This window comes from Chelonia mydas, chromosome 1 (assembly GCF_015237465.2).
Source record: "Chelonia mydas isolate rCheMyd1 chromosome 1, rCheMyd1.pri.v2, whole genome shotgun sequence".
NCBI lineage: Eukaryota > Metazoa > Chordata > Testudines > Cheloniidae > Chelonia > Chelonia mydas.
This window is the reverse complement of record NC_057849.1, coordinates 223,126,401-223,152,941: the sequence shown is the minus strand read 5'-3', so window position 1 is coordinate 223,152,941 and position 26,541 is coordinate 223,126,401. Positions and strand designations below refer to the sequence as shown.

At 38.9% G+C, this 26,541-nt stretch overlaps 1 long non-coding RNA gene across 6 annotated transcripts in view; it reads left to right on the top strand.

The window, feature by feature from the left end:
* LOC114019152 overlaps window positions 1-26,541 on the top strand; it is a 353,232-nt gene that overhangs the window by 305,336 nt on the left and 21,355 nt on the right. For 5 of the 6 annotated variants that reach the window (XR_006287328.1, XR_006287352.1, XR_006287348.1 and 2 more), the window contains one exon: window positions 3,961-4,134. This is a non-coding gene — a long non-coding RNA (uncharacterized LOC114019152). Of the gene's footprint in view, window positions 1-41; window positions 116-3,960; window positions 4,135-18,951; window positions 19,103-20,907; window positions 21,108-21,294; window positions 21,377-26,541 lie in introns of those variants that run through there. The other variant, XR_006287373.1, reaches the window with a different exon arrangement.

Genomic DNA, 26,541 nt, shown 5'->3' with positions numbered 1-26,541 from the left:
GATCCATACCCCAGTGTGTTTTTTTTTCCTTTTCTTAAGGCTCAGAAGAACCACTAGTGCCCACAATCCACATCTTAACAGAAAGCACATCTGACTTCATTGTTTGCTAGGAGAGGTAAATTAGTAAAACATTTTTCATTCATTGGCCATTTGTCTCTTTAGTACTTAATCGAAATCCATTTACCATTGTCACTGTGTTACCAGTAATGTACAGTTGTAAAGGCAGGCTGTCACCTTAACAAAGACAATTCCATGATTCATATTACTGAAGATTAATACAGCAAATTACACATCATCTTGCTTTGTATGTATGTGCATAGATAGATAAATACACATTAGGACCTGTTTACAGTGAATTGTGATATAGTGAAACTCTGTATAGTGAAGTGGAGAGAAATGCCTAATGTATTTTATTGCACTGCACTACACACAGATTGCAATTTCAATTATAGTGATATTCTACTTAGGGTGAAGATATTCTGTGAAATAAAAACTTGCTCTCTGTAGGTGTGGATGTGGGCATACTGTATATACACTGACACATACTTTAGGAGGAGCAAGAAGGTGATGACAATTAATCTTCTGGAAGACAAGTTTTCTGTGTTTGAGCGAGAGTAAGGATATGTCTTATGGTGGTGTGGGTGTGTGGGGGAGTTTATACAGTGGCCAAAACATTTTTATTGGTATTAAAAGCTTGAAATTTTATTCCACCATAGCATAAGCTGGTTTGTTGCTATGGCCTTACTTGGGGAAGGTGAGCATTTGTTTATTTACAATATTTTTGTTTAAAATAAAAGAGCATAGAGGTATTTGGATTTTGTGGTACATCATCATACAAATAATTATATATAGTTTGTAAACCAAAATATAAGAGGAAAATAAAACAGAGTAGACTTTGGCCTGCTTAACTTGACAGTGTAATAGTTTATTCACAGGTTACTACTTTGTGATGGTCCCTACGTATATTTCACTAGGGCTATGCATGTGCTCCATGTGCCTGATATTAGAGAATTCTAGCACATAGTGTCCATTGGTCCGCACCTACACACTTGCTCTTCTTGTGGTCCGTGCCAAAATTGTAAGAGGTAGTGTGCACCAACGCCTCTCCAGTTCCTTCTTACCGCTGCCTGGCCTGATTTGGAATCTCCGGTGTCCGGAACTGATCCTCCTCCTATTTGAGTACTGCTTGTCAGACACCCACAGTAGAATACACATAAGGAGCGGCACACAAAAAAAATGAAGTTATTGATCCTTCATAACTGAAGTTCTTGTATTCCTGCCTTGTATTCCACTACCCACCCTCCTTCCTCTCTGCTTTGGACCTCTCTGATTCGTGGTAAGAGAAGGAACTAGAGAGGCATCAGTCAGCAGCACCCCTTATACTCCCAGCACAGAGCACAGGGAGAGCAAGGGCGCAGGCACGGACCAGTGGACACTAGAATTCTCTGATCTCAGACACATGGCGAGATAGAGACCACGCATTTTGAAATACTCCAGTTACGAAGGGTAAGTAGCTTCCCTTTTTGAAGAGGGATTGAATGTGTCTGAAACAACATTTGGAATGTGTATTTCATTTTGAAGAGTAAATACTATTCTCTCTCTTAAAACAAGTGCCATAGAGCACTCTGTGAAAGATATTTCATTATTTATAGCCGTGCCACACGTACCTGCCTACAGGCCACTGACAGTCTGGGAGAGGTATGTCCCATGTTCTCTGAGAAAGAGGGTAATTTTAGTAACACCCCACTCCTGATCATCCGTCTCATAACTATCCTGGGGTGCATTTTTAGTGCAATGCCTGCAGAAATAGCCAAAGTTTTATATATTTGGTGCCTGCTGCAGCAGCTGTTTAATGAAATCTATAGTGTGTATATAGTAGTATCACATGAATTAAGACCCAATTTCGCATTCAGTCACAGGATTGTAACTCCTATTGACTTTGAGGGCAGAATTTGGCCAATTGTATGTGATTTTAATGGTGGAGAATATCTACTGAACTTTTGTGGAACTTTTTTGCTGATTTTGCTGATGTTGTATTAAACAATTACAACAATGTTATTTAATGTATTTCTTTAGTACTGTTCTAAGTCTTGCTTTTAAAAACTATATATACATACATAAACGGAGGGATAGGTAAGAATGAGTTGCTGTGGGCTTATTTACATCTGGTTATTCAAAATGACAGACTTCATGAAACACTCTTTAATAACTCACATCTGAGGAGGGACACAAAAAACGTGGTTAATACGTACAATGTATTGATGATGTATTAAAGAGCTCTCTTTTCTCTGCCAAAAAAGCTCTGCATATCATTAGTAGGAATTGGAAGTCACACAGTTTCCAAAGCAATAAATGCATATCAAACACCATCTGATAACTGTATTTCGTTTTTAATTAAAAGGTCTGTTTAAACACGTTTGGCCAATTTCGCTGCTGACGTACACATCTCCACTCTAGGTGTGCAACTTGTTTGTATCAGCAGCAAATCTGGCACATTTTGTAAAGTTCTGAAGGAATGTCACTCCTGCACATAACTCTCATGTGTGAAGAATCAGAAAATGTGTTTCTGCAGCACTTTCTTAAGGTATACGAAAAGTGAGAATTTAATCACTAAAGGGGTAAAAGTGTTACATCCTGGATAAATTTACACACAAGACAATCAGAGACTTCCATTAAAGGTTTTTGGCACCAACTCTTACCTTCCAGCAGATGTTTTCTAAAGGTAGTTTGCCATACTTAAGTTGTTTATGATATAAAGAACCATTATTATAACAGAAGTGTGAACATGTCCTTATTTAACATGTGTAGTCCTAGTTTCCTGTGACTAAAGCAACCTTAGCAACAATTTTGCATCAGGAGAGGAGAGGGTGATTTCTTCTCACTTTGGTTACAATGATACATAGTGTTCAGTGTGGTTATAATTATTCTATCATGGCTAGAATCAGATTTTGCAACCCAGTGGTGGAATATTAAATGTGTTTGCACCATAACAGCTGAGTTTTAACCATTACTAGGAAGGAATTTGATACATGATCATTTCTAGAGTACAAAGTATAGTGTATAATCTATTGTTTAAGTTTCAAAAGGGGTATGATCCTCTTTTCCCAACAGTTCATTATTCACATCCTATGATATGTGATTTCTTTATTTTAAACACTTTTGATACGTCACTTGAAAACCTAGAAACTAATTGATCATGAAAAATAGAATGTGAAACTAACATCATTATATGAGACCATGTTCTGTGTACCCTTTCTACGGAATCTTCAGTTCCTGGGCATGGAACAGTTGTTGAATTGTTGATCATATTAATTAATTCTTTATGGAATATATACAATAATGATGGACCTCACTTATTAAAAATTATGGGGGCAGATTTAGTCCATTATGTCAAGCATATATTGTAGAAGATGATCCAGCATTTTGGGCTGGAGTCCCATCTGATCTTACCACATCAGCACATCTGGGCCACGTTGGTACTTGCATCAGGGCATTACATTTGGATGGGAATCTTCCAAACAACACTTAGGTGTGGTAAAAATGCTGTAGATAATTCTACAGTGGCATTCTTCCTTTTGGGGAGAGTTTTGTGAAGTATTAACAGTGAAATTCAGAAACAACAAAATTTAACATTTTGTTTCCGATTCATGAAAGGGGACCACTTTTGGCAGCTTTTCATTTGAAAATAGGATAGAAATCAAAATGTGGATGGAATCTAAACTCTGATGCTTCTGGGCATGCATTAACCTTTAAGGGAGGAGGGGGTTGAATTTTTTGGCAGTTATTCTAAACTGCCTACACTTACTTGCACCTTCCACTGAATTATCTGGTACTGGCTTTATCAGAGACAGGATATTATATAAGGGGGATGACTGGTGTGATCAAGAGTGTCAATTCTTATGTTCCTATAGACATAGAGGATAAAGTAACTCTGAGAAAAAATCTCTCTTTTAATTTTAGGCCCTCTGAAGTTGTACCAACCAGAATCTACTTTCAACTACCTTGGGCATGTGCCTGCTCTGGTGTCACAGATAACAAGAAAGGGATCATGCTGCAGCATAGATCTGGAGGAGAGCGGGAAACAACTGGGAAACTGATTTTTCATTAAAAACAGACTTTTCTACTTTATTAAAGGTAAGGCATTCTTTTAAAAAAATTTTTTTAATTAATAGTCGATTGTTCACATTTTGATCAATGTTCATTCTTTTGATAGAATAGAGAATCAAACCCAGTACAGTCCTGCAGAGTACAGTTAGCTACAATATGCTGATGTAGTCTAAACTTCCGTAAAGCTTTGAAGTCCATTAGTGTTGCATTCTCTTTTTAATTTGGTACTGTGCACCACTCTTCTCATGCTACTTGCTTTTAGATCTACATTCTTTCACAGTTAACTATTTCCATTTTTCAGTTACAACATCCTTCTTGTTAAACCTGCATTACACAGCTTGTCAGGAAGAAGATTCTTGTGTTAGAGATCAATTGAATAACGTCTACTGTTTGAGGAGTCCTTGTCGTTTTGTCTGTAGCGTTAACAATCATATATTGATTGAATGGAACAGTATGTATGCAAATAACACAAGTCCCAAGGCATGCTTAGTCCTTGCTTATCCAAAATTTAAATATGGGTTGCAGGCTCTTAATCTGTTTCAAAAAATTGGCTTTTTAACATGGTATCTATTTGTTATATAATTCTGTGAGTACTTAAATCTGTTATTATTTTGTGTCTCATGCTAGCTTGTATCTGCTTATTTCACTCAGAACTTAAGAGTTGCTTAGTTTGAATTGAAGGAAAACTAACAGCATAATATATTTAAGGTGGAAATCTGAGGCCAAACTTTTCATGTATACCAGGGGTAAACTTGGATCCCTAGTCTGTACTTTTCAGAGAGATTGTTTCAATGTATATACAAATAATTTGTTCTTGTATTCAGAAAACAATTTCTAAAGTGAAAAGAATGCTGTATTATGGAGAATGGGTTCTCATCAAAAAATTTTTATTTCCAGTCTTCTAAAGACTATGATGAGACAAAAGCTGTTCTTTTAGTTTAGTGGCTAGAGCAGGGAGCTTGGAGTCAGAACTCCCGATTACATGACCTTGGGTGAGTCATTTGAACAACTCTCTGAACCTCATTCGCCATTCTGTAGAATTGGTATAACAATACCTATCTCACAGAGATGCTGTGAAGCATAGTTAATGTACAAAAGCTTTGTGATCCACACATGAAAGATGCTGTGCATGGATTGTTGCGGTACTAACTAGGCTGGGCTAATTTATCATGGAATACCATGGTACTGACAGTCATAGGACCAAAGTTTGGCTTTCAGGGTTTATAGACTGACTAATCGTTGAGGCCAGAAAAACCTCTTTGGCTGTTCATTTGTTGTCCTCCTTGTGTGGCCACTCTCCAAGACAGTCCCACAGGGCCCTGTCCTTGGCCCCCTCTTTTTCAAACTCTACAGCCTTGCTCTAGGTGATAGTGTGTACTCACATTGCTTCAGTTACCATTTTACACCAGTGACTAAAAAATCTACCTCTCCACTGCTGATCTGTCCCACTCCGTACAATCCATTCTTCTTACATCTCCTTCTGGAGGTCTCCTTGTCAACTAAAATTTGACATGGCTTCAACTTAACTCTCACTTCATCTCAAACCCTCCTGGCTTCCCCATTTTGTCTGTCAGTGTCAACAGCGCCACCATCCTCCCTGATAAAAACATTAGGGTGACCAGATGTCCCAGTTTTATAGGGACAGTCATGATTTTGGGTCTTTTTCTTATATAGGCTCCTATTGCCCCCCACCCCCTGTCCCGATTTTTCACATTTGCTGTCTGGTCACCCTAAAAAAACATAGACTGTGGCTCATCTTTCACTCTTACCTTTTTTGCCCACACAGACATGTTGTGTAGAAATCTTGCCACTCCTTCCCGATGACATTTCTCAGATCCAATCTTTGCTCTCTTTCCACATCTAAAACACTCATAATCTTTTATCTTGAGTACTGAGGCTCCTCCTCATTCTCCTCAACCCTTATTGGGCCTTTTGGACTCTACCACAGTAGTACAAATAATAAAGAAAGAATTCACATTAACTGCTACGTCTTACCACTACCATGTGTATAAAATCCTTAAGGGACACATTGTGTCTAGTGTAGTGGAAGTGGGAGGGGAGAGGACACATAGCATGTGACCCTTCTCACCTGAGCTGTGCCCCAGGGCAGGGGCCAGACACAATTCTAGTCCTTATGCTCACCGTGTGTAAAGGTTGCTCAGAGCTAGTACTGACTGTTGCAATAGGCTCCTCAAAGAAGGTTCCTACCACCTAGCCCATTAACCAGTAGAGCTGGCCACACTTGAGAGGAAACATTCTTTGTGCTGTGCAAAGATGTCCACATGTTGCACCCTGCTCCCTTAAAGCCTCTGAAGGCATCGTGCCTACCTTAGCACAGTGCTTCCTGGAACTGCCAAAGGGTGCAAGGTATCTCAGCATCCACTGTACTATGGGAAGTGCCAAGAAAAGCATAGTCTACCCTTGCTAAATGCGAGCACATAGTGGCACTTTTAAAATGAAATGGCTAATTCATCAAAGAAGGGTAAATTGTAGCTCAGAGTGGCTAGGCTGGCTGCATGCTCTTTGTAACATCAGATTCCACACTGAGTTGGGCTGGGTGACCCTTTGCTGCTGTGTGAGAGGTGCAGCCCTTTGGATGAGTTTTGGTGTCAAGTTTCCTCCTGGCATCTCCAGGGGCTGTCCACACAGACTCTAAAGATCCGGTGACATTTCTCCAAAAGAGTAGGAGATAATGCTAGTGTCCTGGCAAGCAAGTCTCTCGAGGCATGTTTTACAGGAGAAAATGTAGCTAATGTATAAGTGTTTAATCATTGTCGTTTTCTCTTAACTCCTATCTCTGAACATTAAAGAACCAATAAACTCAGAAAAGGTCATAGTTTCTTAAATAAAGTTGCCTCCTTACAAATGAGATAATACGTTATGAAACCCCCTCCCCTCACACATACACATATGTGCTGGTTTCTGGGGTAAACTTAATAAACTGTACATCCTTCCTGACCTTCTCAAATGCATGCAAATGGAGAGTGATTGCAGACCAGTATAAATAATGGGATCAACTCTTACCCTCCATGTACTTGCTCCAGGTTTCTTGTCTGTCTTCATTCCCCTCCTTTTTTGCACCATTCCTCTAGCACTGGTCTCTTCTCTGTGCCCTGCCATGGAATCTCACCACTGTTGGTGCAAGAGGCATGTCCTCTGCAACTGCTGTTATCTGCAACAGCTGCCCTGCATCTCACTGCCTCATTGACTCTTCCTTTCTGTTCAAGTCTCTGAAAACATGTTTTCTTCCTTGCCCATCATTTCTAAATTTCTCTGTCCCTCTGGGTAAAATTCACTCTTGTGCAAAGAGCAGCCCTACATATGTCCCATTTTGTTGCTGAAGATATTGGAGAATCTGACAACTAAACTTGAGGCAAAAACTGACCTATAATAATCCTGTATAGTCCTTTTAAAGCACAGCAGTACCAAAAGGGTTTCAGCAGAAAAGAGGTTAAAAGAGAACTCCTGTGAAATTCAATATTACATTCTTTTTTTAAAAAACATGAGTTAATGTTTACACTGAAGGTTCTTTTCTGACTACAGGCTGAACAAGGAAGGAAACAAAACAGTTGAGTTGCCTATTTAAGGCAGCTACTTTCTCTATGGCTTTTTCTTTCCTCTGTTTAATTCCTGATACCCTGGAGATATGGTTTCCTCCTTCAGCAGAGACTCTGACCTCAAAAATAGCAAGCTCCAAAATAAACACAGCAAAAAAAAATCAATTGTTTCACACACATGCTAAGTAACCAAAACCGTTTCCATGCTATAGCTGGAACTCATAATCCTTTTTGGAGTTGGAAATTGGGCTTTCACTTCTCTGAGATGTAAAAATATTTTGTGTTCATACTGAATGTCACTCTTTCCCAACAGATTTGTTAGAACATAGGGTTCCATTCATCAATAATTTGGCTCCACTCTTGCCACCTTTGCAAAATATCTGCAGGCCTACTTGGCACTTGGGAATGATGCTGGGCTGGCTACATAGTGAATACTGAAGGAGACACCCTAGCATGTTCTTATTGAAGGTGTGCTCTTGTCCTGCTGATAGACATAATTACAGCCTGGAGCCAGCTGGAAGAGCAATAGTTTATCAAGAAGAGACTCCCAATAAAGATATATCTCTATTTCCTTTTCAATTCCTTCCCAGTGCTTTTTTCCTTTTGTTTTAAAACTTTGTGCTCTGATTCAATGACAGAAAGGTATGAAAGAAAGAAGGAGCCCAGCATGGACTGCCCTTCTGGATTGGGTCCATGATGGTAATCCAATCCAAATGGAACTCCAGGCCCTCTCACTGCCACCGCCACTGTCTTCACTTCCATTTCCAGATGGATCAGAATTCACCGTTTATATTAAATCCATTTCCAGGAAAGAAACTTTTATTATCAAATGGTTTTAAAAGAAAAAATATTGTACATTATCTGAAGGCTTTAGCCCCTCCCAGCAGAGTTTAGTTAGCAGTTATACTGTACCTTTCTGTCAGGAGCCTGCTAAAGTTGTATCTAACCCAAACAGACCAAAAATACTGGAGAAAGAACATCCAGGGGTCTTAAGTCTACAAGTTAAATCCCCACTGACCAGTACTGTAAGGGAGTATTTTGGGTATTTGGCCACTGAGCTGTTGTCTTTATGCAGCTGCATGGAAAAGTTAAGCTGGCCTTATTTATGAATATTGCTCAGTGGGCAAAAATTTCTTCTGACCTTGCATAACAGATTGTTTTAAAGCTGAAACAGGTTCAAGAATAGCGGACTGTGGGGTCTTCAAGCACACCTCAAACCCCCTTCTCATTCACACACACAAAGCACAAAGTTAAACTCACACTGTCTCTCACACACACACACAACTACTCCCAAACTGCCCATACCCTGGAAGTACTGAGTTCATATTTTGGAGGTGAATTCTGTGCCTCTTCTCACACGTGTATGCCAGCTAAATTTGTGTAGCACGGAATATACTTGGGTCCTGGAATATATAACTACAAATAAAGCCTATAAAATCTTTCATTTTGATTGAAATGTATATGTTGCTTCAAGTATTTTCAAGTCTCAGAAATTAACTTTAATTCAAGAGGGAATATGAAGCATTTTTGATTCAGGCAGACAGCTCTGTGCTTTTAGCTTATGGGGAAAGAGGAACAGCTAGAGAGCAGGGGAGGAAGAAAGTAGCAAAAGAACAGTTGTATACTTTTCCATCTCAGATACAGCAGAGGGTTTTTTTATTTCATTGTATTAGAGGAGTCCACTGGGAATTCATTTTGAAATGAAATATACCAAATCATTTATGATTTACAAAGGGGAGGGAAAAATAAAAGCCTTAACAATATCTTGTGTTTGATCTATTTGTCACTAAAAAAATATTGACAAAAGGCAAAAGAATGGCCTTCATTTATCTTTATTATTGTTGGCTTGTTTTAGTGCTTTCTTATTAAAAGCAAACTCCTATTTAGATATGAAATTAACCCTTTTTCTGCTGCATAGAAATGAAAAGCTAAATTTCTGCACACAAAAATCCCTTATAAATAGGATTTTTTTAAAAACTCTAATCCAAATAATCTGTATAGGATTCCTATTCAGAAAGATGTCATGTGTCATAAGAAACTTTTTAGGAACATAAAAATATATATGGTAAAGTTTATGCAAAGTTTCGTTCAAAATATCTTTAACAAGCAACCTTCCATGTAAAATCAGAGGCATACTGTTGTTTATCTATTTGCAAAAGTAGTTCTGAAAATAAATACTTTATGAGAAAAAAGGAAATTTAAAACCTCAAATCACGTGTGGGTGTATTGTAAGGGCCTGCCTTCCTTTCAATGTTAGCTCGAAGTATAGCTCAAGTGTTGCCCCTGACCTGACTCCTGTCCACGCACAGATGTCTCCTGGTTGAGTTGGATGGAGTTTTAAACTCATGCCAACTGGCCTATAAGGGATTATGGGTTGAAACTCAAGTGCTGCTGATGCTCAAGCTAGTAATGCAGTAGAGATGCAGCTAAAGACTGCAGGCTCGAGTTGTTTGCGGCACAGTTCAGCAGCTGCAAACCCAAGCACTCTGTGGTATGTCTATACAGGAGCTGGGAGGTGTAATTTCCTGCTCGAGTAGGCATACCAACACTAGCTTTGGTTGAGCTAGTGCCCTAAAAATAGCAGTGTAGTCATAGTGGCATGAGTACCAGGAGGGGCTAGTGGCCCGATAGTGTATCTAAAGTCTCAGGCAGGATCGTACTCAGGGCACCTAGCCCCCTGCACCACCCTGGCTACAGTTCTATCTTTAGTGTGCTCGCTTGATCCGAGCTGGTTTGGGTATGTTTACTCCAGCTGGAATGTTTACACCCTACAGCTCCAGTGTAGACATACTCTATGTGGATCCAGTGTTGTTTGGCAATGTGGCTGCTCTAGCTTGAGTATGAGCTGCCACACTGAGAAATGGCACTTGAGCTGCACAGAGTGATTGGATTAGCTGGAGGCAAGGTGGCAACTCAAGGCAGTGTTCCACTGAAGACAAGCCCTACGCTATTAAGCTTCAAGTCATTGGCAATTTTTCTTTATTGTTTCACTTACAGAGAGGCAGATTTGAGACAACTACTGCCATGCCATAATTTTAAGGGAAACTGTTAAATTGAACTGTTCATTCCATACAAATCCTGTAGAATACCATTAATGAAATCAATATTGCTGTTATTATACTGTATTTGAGAGAGCGTGTAGCAAGTCTATAGAGAACTGTTGATGTTGACTACACAATTATAGAAGCTAACTATTGAAAAAGTCTGTTAGGTTATTCAAGTCCATTTCCCTTGAAAATGCAGGATTGTTCCCTTTTATACATATTCTGTTAGGTATTGTATTCTGTTTAGCTTTGCATAGTGAATGAAATTCACCCCTGTGCAGAGGGGCCAGCACACGCCTTATGCAGCACATAAGGTACATATGTCTTCTTTTGATAACTGAATTTCACCCCGTATGAATAAACAATCTCAACAGCCTCCCTTAACAGTTATGGGATAGTGACCGCTGTCTTAAGTCTAGCTCTCTATAGAAAAACAACAAAGAAAGTTTTGTTGCAGACCTGGAGTTGATATGTTTCTATTGATATGAGAATCTTTTAAGTTCCAAAATTATTAGTCTAGTATTTTCCACTGTCTGTGTTACATGCCCCAAGCAATGAGGTTTTTACCACATCTGTTGGTGACTAGTATAGTGTAAAATATATATAGTTATTGTTACCGTTTTTTCCTAATAGTCAGCCTAACTTTTCCCTTTCATAATTGCATTCTGTCACTTTAAGTTTTACCTTGTGAAATCCTAAGAACTTTCTCTCTCACCTTGATGTTTACATCCTTCAAATATTTGAAGATTTATCATGCCACTTCATTTCCCTAAGAAATCTTTAAACCAAAGTGTGTATATATTTAGTTATTTCTAATCTTTCCTAATCAGTAATTCCTCCCAGACCCCTATTCATTTATACTCATCAGCATAGCCCCTTATCTTTGTAACCAAGACCGAGCTATAGCATAATAATTACTTACAGCATAAAGATCCTGAAAAGACGCACCTAACTTGACTCAGCTGAGTAATCCTAGTTAAATCAACGTTCACTTCAATGTCTGTCTGGAAGATCAGACCCTCATGTAGCACTTATTGCATTTTTTCATCTTCAAAACTCATTTCAAATGTAAACTATTTGGCAAGCCAACCTTGTCTGTATAGGTAATTATGTAGCTCCCAGCACTGTAATGTCTGAGCACCTCCTTAGAGAGACAGGGTGAATGAGATAATATCTTTTATTGGACCAACTTCTGTTGGTGATAGAGACAAGCTTTCAAGCTTACACAGAGCTCTTCTTCAGGTTTGGGAAACTGACTCAGAGTTTCACAGCTAAATACAAGGTGGAACAGATTGTTTAGCATATGTAGTTAACACATATTTCAAGGGACTTCAGTAAGTTTCCCAGACCTGAAGAAGAGCTCTGTGAAAGCTTGAACGCGTCCGTCTCTCAACAACAGAAACCGGTCCAATAAAAAATATTACCTCACCCACGTTGGCTCTCTAATATCCTGGACCAACATGAGTACAACTACACTGTGTGAGCATCTCCTTAACATTTATGAATTTGTCATCTGCACATCCACAGAACATACGGCAGATAACATTGTGATGCTCATTTTACAGATTAGGAAATAGAGACAACGAGTTTAAGTGATTTGCCAAAGGGCACAAAAAGGAATCAGCGTCACAGGAGGGATTGGAAATAGTGCCCAGTCCTCTGCTCAGATCCCTAGACGATACCATTTTCACATAAAATTCATCCCTGTGCAGATGGCCAACATAACGCCTTTACCACACTTAAGATCCACTTACATCCTATACCAACCTTCAAAATAGGACTTAAGAGGTACACAGGCCTTCTGGGAATCTTCTGCAAGGGGGCTGAATTTCACCCACAGAGAAAAAACACCTGTCCACACCTATATCTTATTTTATTTGAATTTTTTCTCCCTTCACACTCTAAATTTAGGACTAGATTGTACTCCATGTTACTTCACTTAGAAGAAAGTCATTCGGCTGTTCTGGGGTGGGTAGCACAGAGCGGAGATGTGAAATATATACGTTATATATATATATATATATTTAAAGCTTTCACACTTCTCTTCTCCTCTGTTCTACCTACCCCAGATCAGCCAGATATCCCCCTCAACATGCAGTAGGATAGAGTACAATCTGGTCCTAAATTTAGAGTGCAGAGGAAGAAAGATGTCAAATAAATTAAGAGACAGGTGTTACTCTCTACGGGTGAAATTCACCTGTGAAGAGGAGATCTGTAACACAGATTGGGGGTGAGGGTGTTTATGTCAAAATCATGGACTGTATTTTGGCATTTGTGGCACCTTAGGTACCCACCACAAAACTGTTGAGAGCTTCAGATGGCACTTGTGTGTTTTATTCTTCCTTTCCCCAGAAACCTGGATAGAGGCTGCTGACAAAGACATGGTCACACATTAATGCAGCTTTTTCAGCATAGAGTTGGCACTATTAAAAACTCAGCATCCACTACCCCAGGTCCTCAGGGTAGATTCCCATACTCCGGCAATAGCAGAGCACACTCAATAAGGAGTGGCACATACTGAGTATTTAGTGGCCTCCCCTATACAGTATTCATATGACTAATGGGCATGCAATTGCACATTGTTTTAGACGTTGGCCACATATGTCTACAAAAGGAGTTTTATTGTGGGGAAGATGTGATAAGAGATCTCCTCCTTCATTATTCTCAGCTTTTCTTTTGTTCCATTGTTGAGGGTCTTGGGGAGTCGAGAGGGTTGAGATGAGGCTTCTCTCAGTGAAATCTAACAGGAACATGCAGTTTCGGGGCGGGGGGGGGGAAGGAGTTGCTTTATTAAAAAAATTCTTTTAGTTGCCAAGGCAACTGTGCTTACATAAATGATGAAGAGAAAAGGAATTTATAGAAAAAGATACATTAGGTTGTTATGGTAACTCTAATACTTTTGAAAATAACTAAGAAACACTTTGGGGTGGTAGTGTTGACCTTTTTATTCCAGACAGTGTTTACAAGCCTAGTTTCATCCCAGTTCATATATATCCCAGTTCACCATTGAAATCACAGCAATTCTGTATTCCCAATAGTAGCATCTGAATTTCTGGGCATATATGTGGCCATTGAACTCTTGCAATAGCAAATAGCATCCTGGTTCAAAGGACCTTAGTTCTGCTGAGGCTGGGAACAGAAATAATATTAAAAATAATAATTAATAATATTAATAATAATAGCCTTAATATTCTGAGGTGGGCCTGCAAGACACTTTCCACCCCTCTTTCCCCAAACGTAACCAAATCCAGTATGCAATGATTGCAACATTTGGCACATAGCTGGCCTCAGAATCCTGGGAAGGGTCATTGAGATGATTCTTCAGGATTTAGTACTAGACTAAAGGCTCTTTTATATTAATGGGTGATTGTTCAGGGTGTCTCCTGTACTGCAGAAGAATTGGAAACCAGTTCTCTGTACTGGGATCTGGACATTAATGCCAACATTTAAAAATATTTACGGACAGCTCACCAAAAAAGCAGAAGTCCAATGGCCATAAGCATGGTAGCAAAATGCGGTTTGTTTTCTCTCTTCTTCCAGTGATTTAACAATAGAATCCAGAGTAGCTGGCAATATTAATATTCCATCAGTGCTCAAAATATTGCTCCCATCCCATTCTACCACTCTTAAAAGTATACACTGTTTGCCAGGGAAGTTCAGTAAACAAAAATTAATTAACATATAATTTGTCTTTTCTTGCTTTTTGCCCCCATTTTCTGACGTTCCAAGTTCATGTTCAAACCATTTTCTCTCTTTGTTCTTTTCTGTTCTTTATCTCTTCTCTCAACTTCTCTCCTCTCATTTTCCTTTCATATTTACTTTGTCCTGTTATTCGTCTTCTCCCATATTGTTTTTGTCTCCCTCATTCCCTTTCTTCTCTTTTCTCCCCTGTGCTTTTTTTTATTTTCTCCACTCTCCTCCCTTACTTCCACCTATGTTCCATACTCATCCAAGGTCCTCCCCATCTCTCTAAGATTAATAATATTTGTATATCCCTTTTCTCAAGTATTAAGTAATTAATTGTTCTGAACTCCCTATCATGTAGAACATTATTGTCCCCATTTTAAAATGGGGGGAAACCAAAGCAAACACATTAAATAACTTGACCAAACTACAGAAGAAGTCATTGTCAGACCATTGATTACCATGCAAGCATAACAATGCATAGGTCCTTTACATTCTAGACCACTCTCCTCTCATGCTTATAAACTGCCCCTTCTTATGATCAGAAGACTTCAGCTAGGTGAATCAGGCTGGCAGTGATGAGAAGGAAACTATTCAGGTAGTCCCCTCAAAACTCCCTCACACACAGAGTTGTGAACTGATGTAGTGTCCCCCTCACAAAAACTCTGAAGAACTCCTGGCCTTTGGTGTCATGGGCCTCGAAAGCCAGCCCTGGGCAGCTGCAGTAGAGACTAAATAACATGGCCGTTTTAAGGAAAACATGGTAACAAGCTTTAAAGCCTTGCAACTGATTTTTATTTCTAATGCTAACTCCACTTTTTAAAGGGCTAGAGACTGACTTTTAAAAAAATAAAGGCTGAGATTGCCTGTGACAGTTACGGAGTGCGAAAAATTGGGAAAAGTAGGGCCTATGAGCCCCCTGAGCCAGCTCTGCCTCTGTGGGGAACATTATGCAACTCTTACTAATATAGCCGAGCACTTACGCAAGATGTGAGGAAGTATGAGCATGTACACACTCTGCCTCTGATTATATAACACAAGTAAGTCAAAAGGGTAAATAAACTGTGCCACCTACGTATCTCCTTAATGTCTTAGATTTAAAACAAAATTGAGCAGTAGTAGGGTATTTAGATTTATGTCTTTTAAAAGGTCAACAGGTGAAACTCAATGGATTCCGTTCTCAGGAGTTTGTACAAACTTTTTTCCCCCTCTGTTTTGTTCTATGTGAGTTGGCAGCTGCTGAATTTTGCTTGAGTTTCAAGTTCAAAGAACCTAACAATTCTTTGTGAAAAACTATTCAAACCACTGAACTTCATTGGGCTTTGCAATGAAATCATGTGAAATCATGAGTTTCCCACGCTTTTAGTGTGAAACCTTAAGTAAACTCAGAGTCCCCATCCCCCCGAAACTCAAATTAGGGATAGCTTCGCTCAGAAGGTCATGGTCCTTAGTGAACTTGTTCATGAACCTTGGCCCAGTTTCAAGGTTTAAGAAAACTTGGAACCAACCTGCTTTTCAGAATTTGTGATTTTGGTAGCAAAAGCAAAGCACAGCTGAAATTAACATTGTTTTAAAATCAGTGGTTTTAGAGATGATTCATGACCTTTGAATGTACAGTATGTGCATTGAGCTTTGCAGGCATCCTGATCTTTGCAGCACTGTTCAAATTATAAAAGAGTTGTCCCACCTGTTGTCATAGCATTCCTGCAGATTGCTAGCACCACTGGAGAGATAAACGGAACGTAGCAAATACATGTCAGAGGGAAAAATATCTCTCCATAAACACAGAGGGCTATATTGTGTTTTAAGCTACAGCCCATGCTGGAATGATTAGGAGTTGCACAGCATCTGGGCTCTTCAGAAGCATTCCTCCAGGAGTTTTAGTGAAGCACAGTCTGGAGTGGGAACTCTTCCATACATTAACAAGGTGCACCCATATGCTCATGCTTGATAGGCCCGTCTCCACTGGCAGTGTGGACTGTGATAGCGCTTCGCCTCTTCTTCCTTTGTGCACTAGCTGCAGTCTGGCCCATTAAAATCTCTTCTGTCTCCCATACCGCCTGAACCTAGTAGGAAAGTTTCAGTCTGCAACTTGGAAATTTTTCACATGTAAATGTACAGGGGCATGCCATGTTATTGGTAGTTGTGTCCTTGCTGTATGTGAACAAAGCTAACTGCTCAGAATCCAAATGTCTTCTCCTTCCCTCCTTCTGGGGTTGTGGTCCCAGAGTTGGGTTCTTCCTGCTCAGCCCGTAACAGTAATTCTCCTTCTACTTACCATCTGGGGACATGGTCTCAAAACTGGCTCTGGGCACTCTTTTTAAATAGCTGACCCTTTCCCTGCCACCTGTGTTCCAGGGACCGGTACCCAATTTTGGTTCTTTTGGACCAGCCACTTCCCCATGTAGCTAGTTCTCTCTGCCTGTCCATGTTTCAGGCACGGGCTCCTGGAGTTCAGTCTCCTGTCTGCTGACCCCCAACTCACATCACCACATTTTAGTGTGACAGGTTCGAGTTTGCAGGAGAGGGGAGTGAGAGCAAAACTCTGTTGTTTTGGCCCAGTCACCTCTGACATCCAGACCCCTACACTCAACATGAGTCACTCCTTAACTGTTCAGTAAGTATAAAAAAAACCTTTATTAGCCTGTTGTGATTTATAGGAGAGTGACAAAAACACAGTTTTCTCAGTTAAAAAAAATTTGCGCCTTTTTTCCTGAGGGAATAATGCAAAAATGACTGAACCTTTAAACCTGAAATTTGGCCGGTACATAAACCCTTAATAAGTAGCATGTGCTTTGCTAGGTTTCCTAAAGATTAGCATATTTGCTCTTTTGGATTCATGAATTGCTGTACATATTAACTCTAGTCAAAATCTGGTAGTTACATAGTTCCAGACAATGAAAGTGTTTCCTGGCTTGTAGATTTTATGCTTTCAAGAGCTATGATATTGGTTTGGTCAGTGTTTTTGTTGTGCAGGCTCATTACCCATTAGATAGTTTAGTTTGGATTAAAAAGTATCTGCATGCATTGAGAGGGGTTCCTTTGTTTAAAAATGCATTTGCTGGTTTTGGTGGAAGTGTTTTAAAAGCTGTGCTGAAAAATGTAAAGTTCCTTGAGGTGTAATAGAAAACATTAGCCTGGACTTGCAAAGGAAGAATGTGGTTAAGATTATAGTGACTGAATCACTGTCAATGGGTGGTCCAGAACCCATATGGTACACACTAGATTTGGAGCTGGGCATGGCCAAGATAGGTAGAAAAGAGAACTTATGTAACAAAAATGTACAAGGAGGGGAACCCAGACTGTACTGTACCTGGGGTGGGGGAGGGTGTTTTGGTGGAGGTACTAAGGGCATAGTTGTTTTGGGTCTTTACTTAAATTTTGTTTTAAATTTACCACAAAACAATATAAAGAACTTTTTTCCAAGTCTTAATATTTCCTGTCACAATCTCGTTTTGGCTCCTCAGATTGGTTGTTTTCTTTCAGTGCATTTTCGTTGTTCTGTTTAGCTTTTAATGAGACAAAATGTCTGCCTTGCTCTCACCGCCATTTTGTAGCTGATTGTTGGATAAAGAACACTGTGAGAAATAGAAAATAAACAGCATGGCATGGAGGAGATTTCAATAGGAATACAAAATCTGCATGTTTTATTTAGATGCTTAATTGTTGCCGATTGGCTGCATTTAAACAAGCGACTTTACGGTGTCTGGAAGAAGACCAGCTCCCGAACTCGAGGAGCTGACCTTGGGTAGATGCCATCAACTGTTCTTTTCTGTTGGCACAAATGTGCTGCTGGCAGAGTCTCCCTGTAGCTGTAGCCTCTAACCCAGCTCTGAATCAGAACCTGCTTACATTGCACACGGCCACCAAACTGTGTCATTCATTCTGAATATTATTTGCAGCTTCTTTAATATCCAGGATTTCATCTACAGAATGTAAGATTTTTAAAAGTCAAAGTACCCAAAATAGCTGTAATTAAGCTTCTTTCATAGAGCAACATCCGGGAGGGTATGTGTAATATTTATGGAATTCTATATATAATGTTTTTAAAAAATAGTGCAGTTTGAGTTTGCTGCAAACGTTTGTCTTTTTAAGTCACGCTCTAAAAATGCACATCAGAAATTAAAAGGGATTGTAAGAAATCGTTACAATTATCTTACAGACATGGCATTTAGTGTGTTTGGAGACCAGTGAGGAATCAATTTAATGGCATTTATTTGCTTCCTTTATAAACCATTAAAAAAGCTCCTTTTGCATGTATGTGGATAAGAGGGGGGATGGTGAGGGATGCTTTACATGCACAGTAGGATGCAGATACAAAGCTTTTTAAAATTCTGCCATATCTTAATAATAGTAGCTAGTTACTCCCAGTATAAGTACAGTATTTCTATTTTTAAAGTGGAATCAGTCAATCAATCATTTTTATGTAGTGGCCCTGAGTGCCAAACACCTCAGAACATTGTGTGTAAAGTGATAAAATAAAGCACCTTAAACTAGTTCTTTGGGGATCACTCTTTTTCTTTCTCTTTCTCTCTCTCTCTCACATACACACAATAAAGACTCAAAGCTGCAAGCAAGATTTGGAATTATGTAACAGGGAGTAAATTCACCAAACGAGGCAGATTGCCCTGTGAAGAGAGCCAGTAGTTTCCTGAGAGGAAGGACACAAAAATTGCAACTTTGTGATTTTAAGGTTTCCCAGGAAATATAGTATTTGCAGGTTTTTTCCACTCAGATACCAAGCTCTCATTTAAGAAAATAATTAATTAAATGGAATATTATTTATAGCAGTCTCCATTGAAAAGACGACTTGCCGTGGCTACCCTAGCTGCCATGTAACCTGCCAAAACCATTTCAGAAAATTGTTCATATAGATAAGAACCAGAGAGTTAGGGGATTCAGATTCAGTTCCTGAGTCTCCCCCAAACTTTAAGTGATTTGCCGAAGGTCACATGGAATCACAGAATGCCTCAATTCCCCATCTGTATAATGAAGAATACTATTTGCCAAGCAGAGTTTATAAATTACTTTGAGATCCTCAACAGAAGATGCTACAACAGTGCAAATTATTATTATTAAAGTTGTGAACTACATCTCCCATTTGTTTTAATTAGATGTTGACTTCAAAGGCTGGTTAGGATCACATTTAAATGCCAAGCATATAAGTAGCACCGTACTCCAAAGAATAACCAACGACAATGAAACAGCATTTCTTTAAATATTGTCTTTATTGTCACTTCCACACTCATTTTATCAAAAATAGCTTTCACTTTGGCAACCTTCTTCACAAATTTACCCTGCCACACTAGGTGAATCAAAAAGAGATGTGGATTTAAATACAAGCAAGGGGCCATACGAGACAGTGACATGTTGCCACTAGCCAACCTATTTAGGCACTGATCACCCAAAGAGCTCTGTTGAAGAGATCCACCTGCACAGAGCACTTTGTAGGCATGAAGCCTTAGACTGTAAACTCTTCTGGACAAATACCATACCCCCCTTTGTATTACTTCTCTGTTACATGTCTAACATACTGTTCATGCTATACGAAAAAGTTATATCCTGTAACTTTAAAAAAAAATCCCCTAAGGAAAATTCTTTTTTTTTTTTTTTTAAGAAAAGTTTTTGTAGTAAAAGGGGGAAATGGTTAATGTGTTATGAATAGAAGTTCCCCTAAAAGCTAGGTTGGTACAAGGGGATACCGAATGTAAACTGTACATGCCCCCAAACTAATCCATAAATCCAATACTTTCTTCTCCTTCAAATCCCTCCTCAAAAACCACTTTTTCTGTAATGTCTACAAGAAATCAGCCTGCCAGTGATGTCTATGTTGAACAACAGTCAGTCATGGCTGATTTTAATTGTTTATAAAAGGGAAAAAAAAGAACTTTCCAATTATTTAGAACCCACAAGTTATGCAATAATGTGTCTTTCTATCTGTGAGATCTCGTTATCAGTACCCTTGTCCTCCCTTCCCCATTCCTCTGCATTGTTTGTTATGCTCACTTGTCACTTACGCCCCTGCTTAACTTTCCTCACACAAGACATCATGTTGAGGACCGTGTAATACTCACATATGTAAAATTGCCCACATACATTGCCATTTGCAGGATTGGGGTTTTGGTTCATCTTATTTCAAATTAGAGTGAAAAATCTTCACATCATGGACCCATATCTTTCTGTGCTTGTACAGTGCGTACCACAAAGGGGCCCAATTCTGACAGGGACTATACAAATAAATAACAATTTAGATGTGGTAATCTTTAAAATCTTTACACTTCTCTCATTTGCCTACTTAACATTACCACTGTACTATTTCTCTATGCTCAGCATAGGGATTATAGTCTATTCCCTATACCAGGCGTGGGGATTTTCCTGAATACTATGGTAAGGTAATTACATGCAAAGAGGACTGTAAAGATTTTTATAGGAACAACTGTATTTTTTTCATTCCGATTTTTCTCACTCACTTCACCCAGAACCTGTTTCACAGTGTCTGTACATTTGTTTTTCAGCTACATCTTCTGTTGTTGTCTCCTGCTCAGAACATCAACCCAATAGCACTTGAGTTGAATTTACAAAACCAGTCATGTCTGAAAGCTTTCAAAATCAGATGAGCTAGTTCTTCCATCTCTAGATCTAAGAAGTCTCTCCATCTACTATCCTATCTTCCCAGTAATTCTAAGAAGAGAATCTGGATCAGTGTTCTCCCAAAGTGAGGGAAAGCCTGTAATTTTCCATACTGGAGGGCAGGGGAGAAATCTGTAAAACTGTCATCTAGTCTCCCAACAAGTTTTTTCTGACACCATCTCTGAAAGAATGTATATGAATATATATGTGAGCAGGTTTGCAGAAACTGATCAGAGATTTGATGCTTATAATTCATTTGTGTTTCACTCTAGAGTCATTGACGCCAGTGTATCTTTATAGTTCATCAGACCTACATGCTTGTGTTATAAGAGAAAGTGCCAGGCTCTTAATGAGGTATGTTTTAGTATGTGTTTTGGAATTAGTCATACAAGTTCCATGAGTTGCATGCATCAGTGGCAGTGGACAGTCAATTACTGTGCAGGACTCCAAATGTTCATTCTGAGCCTTCTCTGAAAAGATGGTGTTGTGGGTGTAACAGGGCTATGGCACTCAGTAGGTGAAATTATCTTTGAAATGTTCAGAACTGCTATTTTTACAATGTTGGTCTTTTTAAAGTAGGGTATATTTCTAAAGCTATATTACAACCCCAATTATTCAAAGGTCTCAGGGCGCATGAAAACCTTTTAGATAATCTGTACAGAGAAAAAAATGTAAGCCTGTTTATTTATTTATTTTCTTTATTGAAAAATGCTGAATTTTATTTTATCCTGGCTTTTTAGGATTTTTCAATAAGAATGTTTTAGTATGGATGAAGATGCAAGCAGTTTGGCTTACAGCGCCCTTTTTTGCCTTTACTTCCACAGTATTTAGAAACTCAACAGGCTTCTGTTGATCAATAATGGGCAGGAATGTAAGCTTATGCCAAGTGAATAGCTATCTTTCATTCCTTTCTCATACTTAATGGCAAAGTGTCAGAAATAATCAGCTCAGTTGTTGAAACAAAAGAATACAGTACCCGAAGTAAAGCTTGGTAACATTTAGCAGCAGCATCTGTGTTAGATTTTGTGTGTCGATAACCTTTTTTTATTGGCTGGGGGTGGGTTGTTTCTGATTATTCCCTTCTTGGCATGCATGTGACCCAAGACATGAATTTAAAATATTTTGAATGATGTGAAACCCAAGATAAACATCGACTTTAGAGGTCATTGCCACTGTCTCATAGATAATGTCAAATGTATGTAAACCATTTAACAAAGAGTATTTGATATTTTTGGTGCTATAGCAGTTCCCTTCCCTACGTCCATTGGTCGCAAATATGCAAACATGTTTAACACTTGTGTCTTAGTATCCAAATACAGTTATGAGGCTGATGAATTGTCAGCAATCTACATAGTATATTAATACATATTGAGATGCATTACATATTGAAAAGATGTTGTACTGTAGGTCTATATTTTATTAGAAAAGAAGATACAAACTAAGTACTTGTACTTTGCTTAATACAGTATGCCTCTTGTTTATTTGTTGCCATCTCACTGCAAGTAAGATGTAATTTATAGTTTACTTACTGCATCGTTCATCTCCAGTGCAACTAGTTATAATCATGACAGTCTATGGGTTCTCTTTCCTTTAACTCTGTCTAGCAGGTTCATTTGCATTAGTAAGATCCTGCTTTTTCTGCTAGGAATTAACAGCCAGGTGAATTTTGTAACAAAGAGTAGTTATGTGTTTCTTAAAATTTTGATTAATCGATAGACAATAATTTAACTCAAGCTGTGGTGTTACCCTCTTATCATTTATTAGTTTGAGAACTCTTTTCACTTGTTTTGCCAGCTATATTTTTTTTAACAAATAAGGGGCTCTGTCCAGCAAAAACTGTCCAGAACCACAGCTGAGCCATACAAGTCCAAGGTTTTGCATTAGACCAACCTACTGCATCTAGAAGAAAATGTCAGTATCTATGGAAGACCCATATTGACCTGCTGTAAACAACCCAAAACAGAAAGTTGGCATTAAAAGGGACCCAGCAGTTCTGACGGACCTTTCTGCTGAATCCTGGTGCCTGCAAATTCACACTGGGTTTTTTTTTGTTTTTTTTTTTGTTTTTTTTTTTTTTGAGAATAGTGCTTTATGAAGTGCCAGACTCTGGTTTATATGAAAATTAATTTGGAAATGTAATCAGTTGTACATTCACGTCTCCTCCTCGTGACAAGTTAACTATACTTTTGCATTAACAAGTTGACTGACTCTTCCACCTGGCATATGTGCACTTAAGGCTTTCAAAACATTTTATAGAAACTGCATTTATCACTTTTGTAAGCACCCCAAATGCATTGGATTTAATATCCTCAGCAGAACAAGCACCACCCCGCCCCCCCCAGCAACATTGTGTGTTCCCATCCCCACTTTTCTTGAGTGGACATAGATTTTTTTAAAATTATTATTTGTTTGTTTTATAACACCCCCTTTCCCGCCACTCCAAAGAAATCCTATGTTGGAGCAATGTTGAGGTTGGATACTACAACACATAAAAGTCCGGAAATTCAAATACTAAGGTTCCCGCAGCACCATAAAGTCAGAGTATAGTATTAAATATATTTTAATGAACACAAATAGCATGTGAAAATAAGTATTAACATATACATCTATGAACAAAAACAGAATGTGAAAATGTTGCTTATGTAGCGTATGGCTGAGTTAATATTGCTCAAGGGGATTTTGACTTTCATATTTCCTGGGTTTTGTGTGTTTAAATGTTCGACTTTAACATTGTATTGATTCTGGATATATTTTTTGTCTGTTTTTTCTTTGGTTTAGGACTGTGTCTTTTCAGCATTTCCCCACCCCCTCTAACCCTCCCCCCCCCCCATGTATTTCACAGGCTCTCCTTTTCTGGCTGTAGTAGAGCAAAAAGAATTGTTTGATGTTTAAAACATAGTTAATTTTCTGGCACATTTTCACAAGGAGATCAGCTCTTATTCCCCCCACCATCCTTTATTCTAGACTCAATTGTCAGTAAGGTTTACTGAGCAAAAACACTGGAAGTATTATGGGAAGAAATCTAATCAATGCAGCACTAAGGGACAGTCCTTCAGAATCCTCCCTAGTGGCTGTGAGCCAGACTAGAGGTTACTATGAGGTTACTCTGTCTGACTTTAACCAAAATACCCATCTACTTCTGAAAAGACTGACGGCAGTCTAGTACATATGTAACAGAAGCCTCATTAATATAAGCTCCCAGTATATAGACACCTGTTATGTTAGCCCCCAGCACAGAGCCTGTGCTTCCTATTTTAAACACTTTGCATGTCCGTCTACATTCCCTTCTGTCTGCAGTTGCTCTAGTGTGGTACTGCAGAGCAGCTTGTATGTGATACCTCCAGGGAATGTAGAAGGGGGCTAAAGAAAGTGGCAGCAAACAGATGTCAGTGGACCTTGCCAAACACTAATTTTCAAGTCAGATCGTTTGAAAGCTTCATTGACTAACCCAGACTTTGTGATTCAAAAGAAACCTCAGAAATGCATAGCCTTATTAAGTCTGGATTTCTCTGACCTGCCTGCTCCTTTCTCAGGTGTCCATGCAGGAAATGGCGTTGACATAAACTGATGTATGGCAGGTTTATCCTATTAACTATTTATTCACCTAATTGGCAAAATAATAATTATTATTATTTTCCTGTTTCTGCATATGATAAGTTTAATTCCTCCAACAGTGAGAATCCTTTGTAAAATACTGCCCTTAAGGCTGTTCTATCATTCAGCTACGAGCACTACAAATCATTCAACAGTAACATTACTCCAACGTAAACTTTTTTCCCTTTCGTAAAATATTTGTTCAGTACATTCCAGAAACTGGGTTTAACTCAAAAAGATCCATATATCTCCCTCTTTAAAAAAAGAAGAAGAAGAAGAAGAAATTCTAGAATAATATTTGGTTACAGTATTGTGGGGGTACAACTGCTAACTCAAAATAATGGGAACAAAATCCTAGATGAACTCACTAACTCATATTTCCTTTCTTTCTTTCTAGTATCTAGCTCAGTTTCCCTGACTAGCATTTGTGTAAGTACAGTTAGCACCATGAATATAGTACCATGCTGTAGTTTCCACGCAGGAATAACTGAAGGAGTTAGCATAGGTCTCAGGAAGAACAAATTGTTCCCACTGGTTACAGAAACAGTGCTCATTCCCTGTTAACAACAGGGCCCAAACATACGTGGAATTAGCCTGGTTTTGACCCCAGTCTGGAGAGAGCCTTCCAGGATGCTCCCGTTACAAATAGTAATCAGCAGGTATTGCTTGTTGTGTAATTGTGCAGGTACTGTTACATCTGCATAGAATTAAAATTCTAAAAGGAGACATGTTTGCAATTATATTAGCAGTTTTTAAAATTAGTCTCACAACCCACACTAAATACTGTTATGTTCTATTTTTGTTTCCAAAGCCTTTTTCATGGAAATGTATAATAGAGTGAGTATCCTAGTACTAGATATTGATGAGTAACAATAGCCAGCATTTATAAAGATTGTAAATCAGAAAGAGAGAGATTGAAAATACCTAGTTAGCTGAACTATATTCATTGGGGCTATTTATAGTAGCTGTGTTTTGCATGCACTTGCACTGCTGCAGCATGCCATAGTGATTTGTGACATGTACAGGGTTTGGGGAGTTTTTTGCAATTAAGAGATTATTATATTGGTTCAATTCCACACTGACCTGCTGGGTGACCTTGAACAAGTCTCTTCCCTCCCAGAGTCTCAGTTTCCCCATCTGTAGAAATAGGTATAGTGACCTCCATTGTAAAAGCACTTTGAGATCTAAAGATGAAAAGCACTGTGTGAGAGCTAGGTGGTGGTGGTGGTGATGGTGGTATTTTATTTATTATACAAAACACTTAGGGCCAGATTCTCAGTTGGTTTCAATCGATGTAGCTCTATTCATGTCAATGGACCTATGCTGATTTACATCAGCTAAGGATCTGGCCCATAGAGGATGGCTACAACTTGCTAATTTACTACGTGACACTATCTATATAGCTGCAAAAGGCCATGCAGCTTTGGAGGTACAATTACTTGCTCAGTAAGTAGTGTATGAAATTGGTACAATTATGACACTATAGTGTAACTTTTCAAAGCATTATGCAAGGATCTTATCCAAGTTACTCCTTAATCCGATGAAGTGAGCTGTAGCTCACGAAAGCTTATGCTCAAATAAATTTGTTAGTCTCTAAGGTGCCACAAGTACTCCTTTTCTTTTTGCTTAATTTCCTAGGAAGTCATGTACTTAAATCCACACACTCTACTTAGAAAGTTTACCTCCACCAGATCCCTCCTTTATATCTATAGAGAACAACTGTACCATTCTGAGTATATTTGAAAGAGATTCTGTCTGAGATGGGAGGCGTTCCCTCCTTTGTGACATGGTCTGTGTGGAATGATTTGGGGACATCCACAGTAGGCTACGGCCATTGCTCAGAGGCCATATGCCTCCACAGTTGCTGTAGTCCTCATCCCCCCAACCCTGGCAGTGTGGCTCCAGCTTCCTCTGGGGATGGGTGG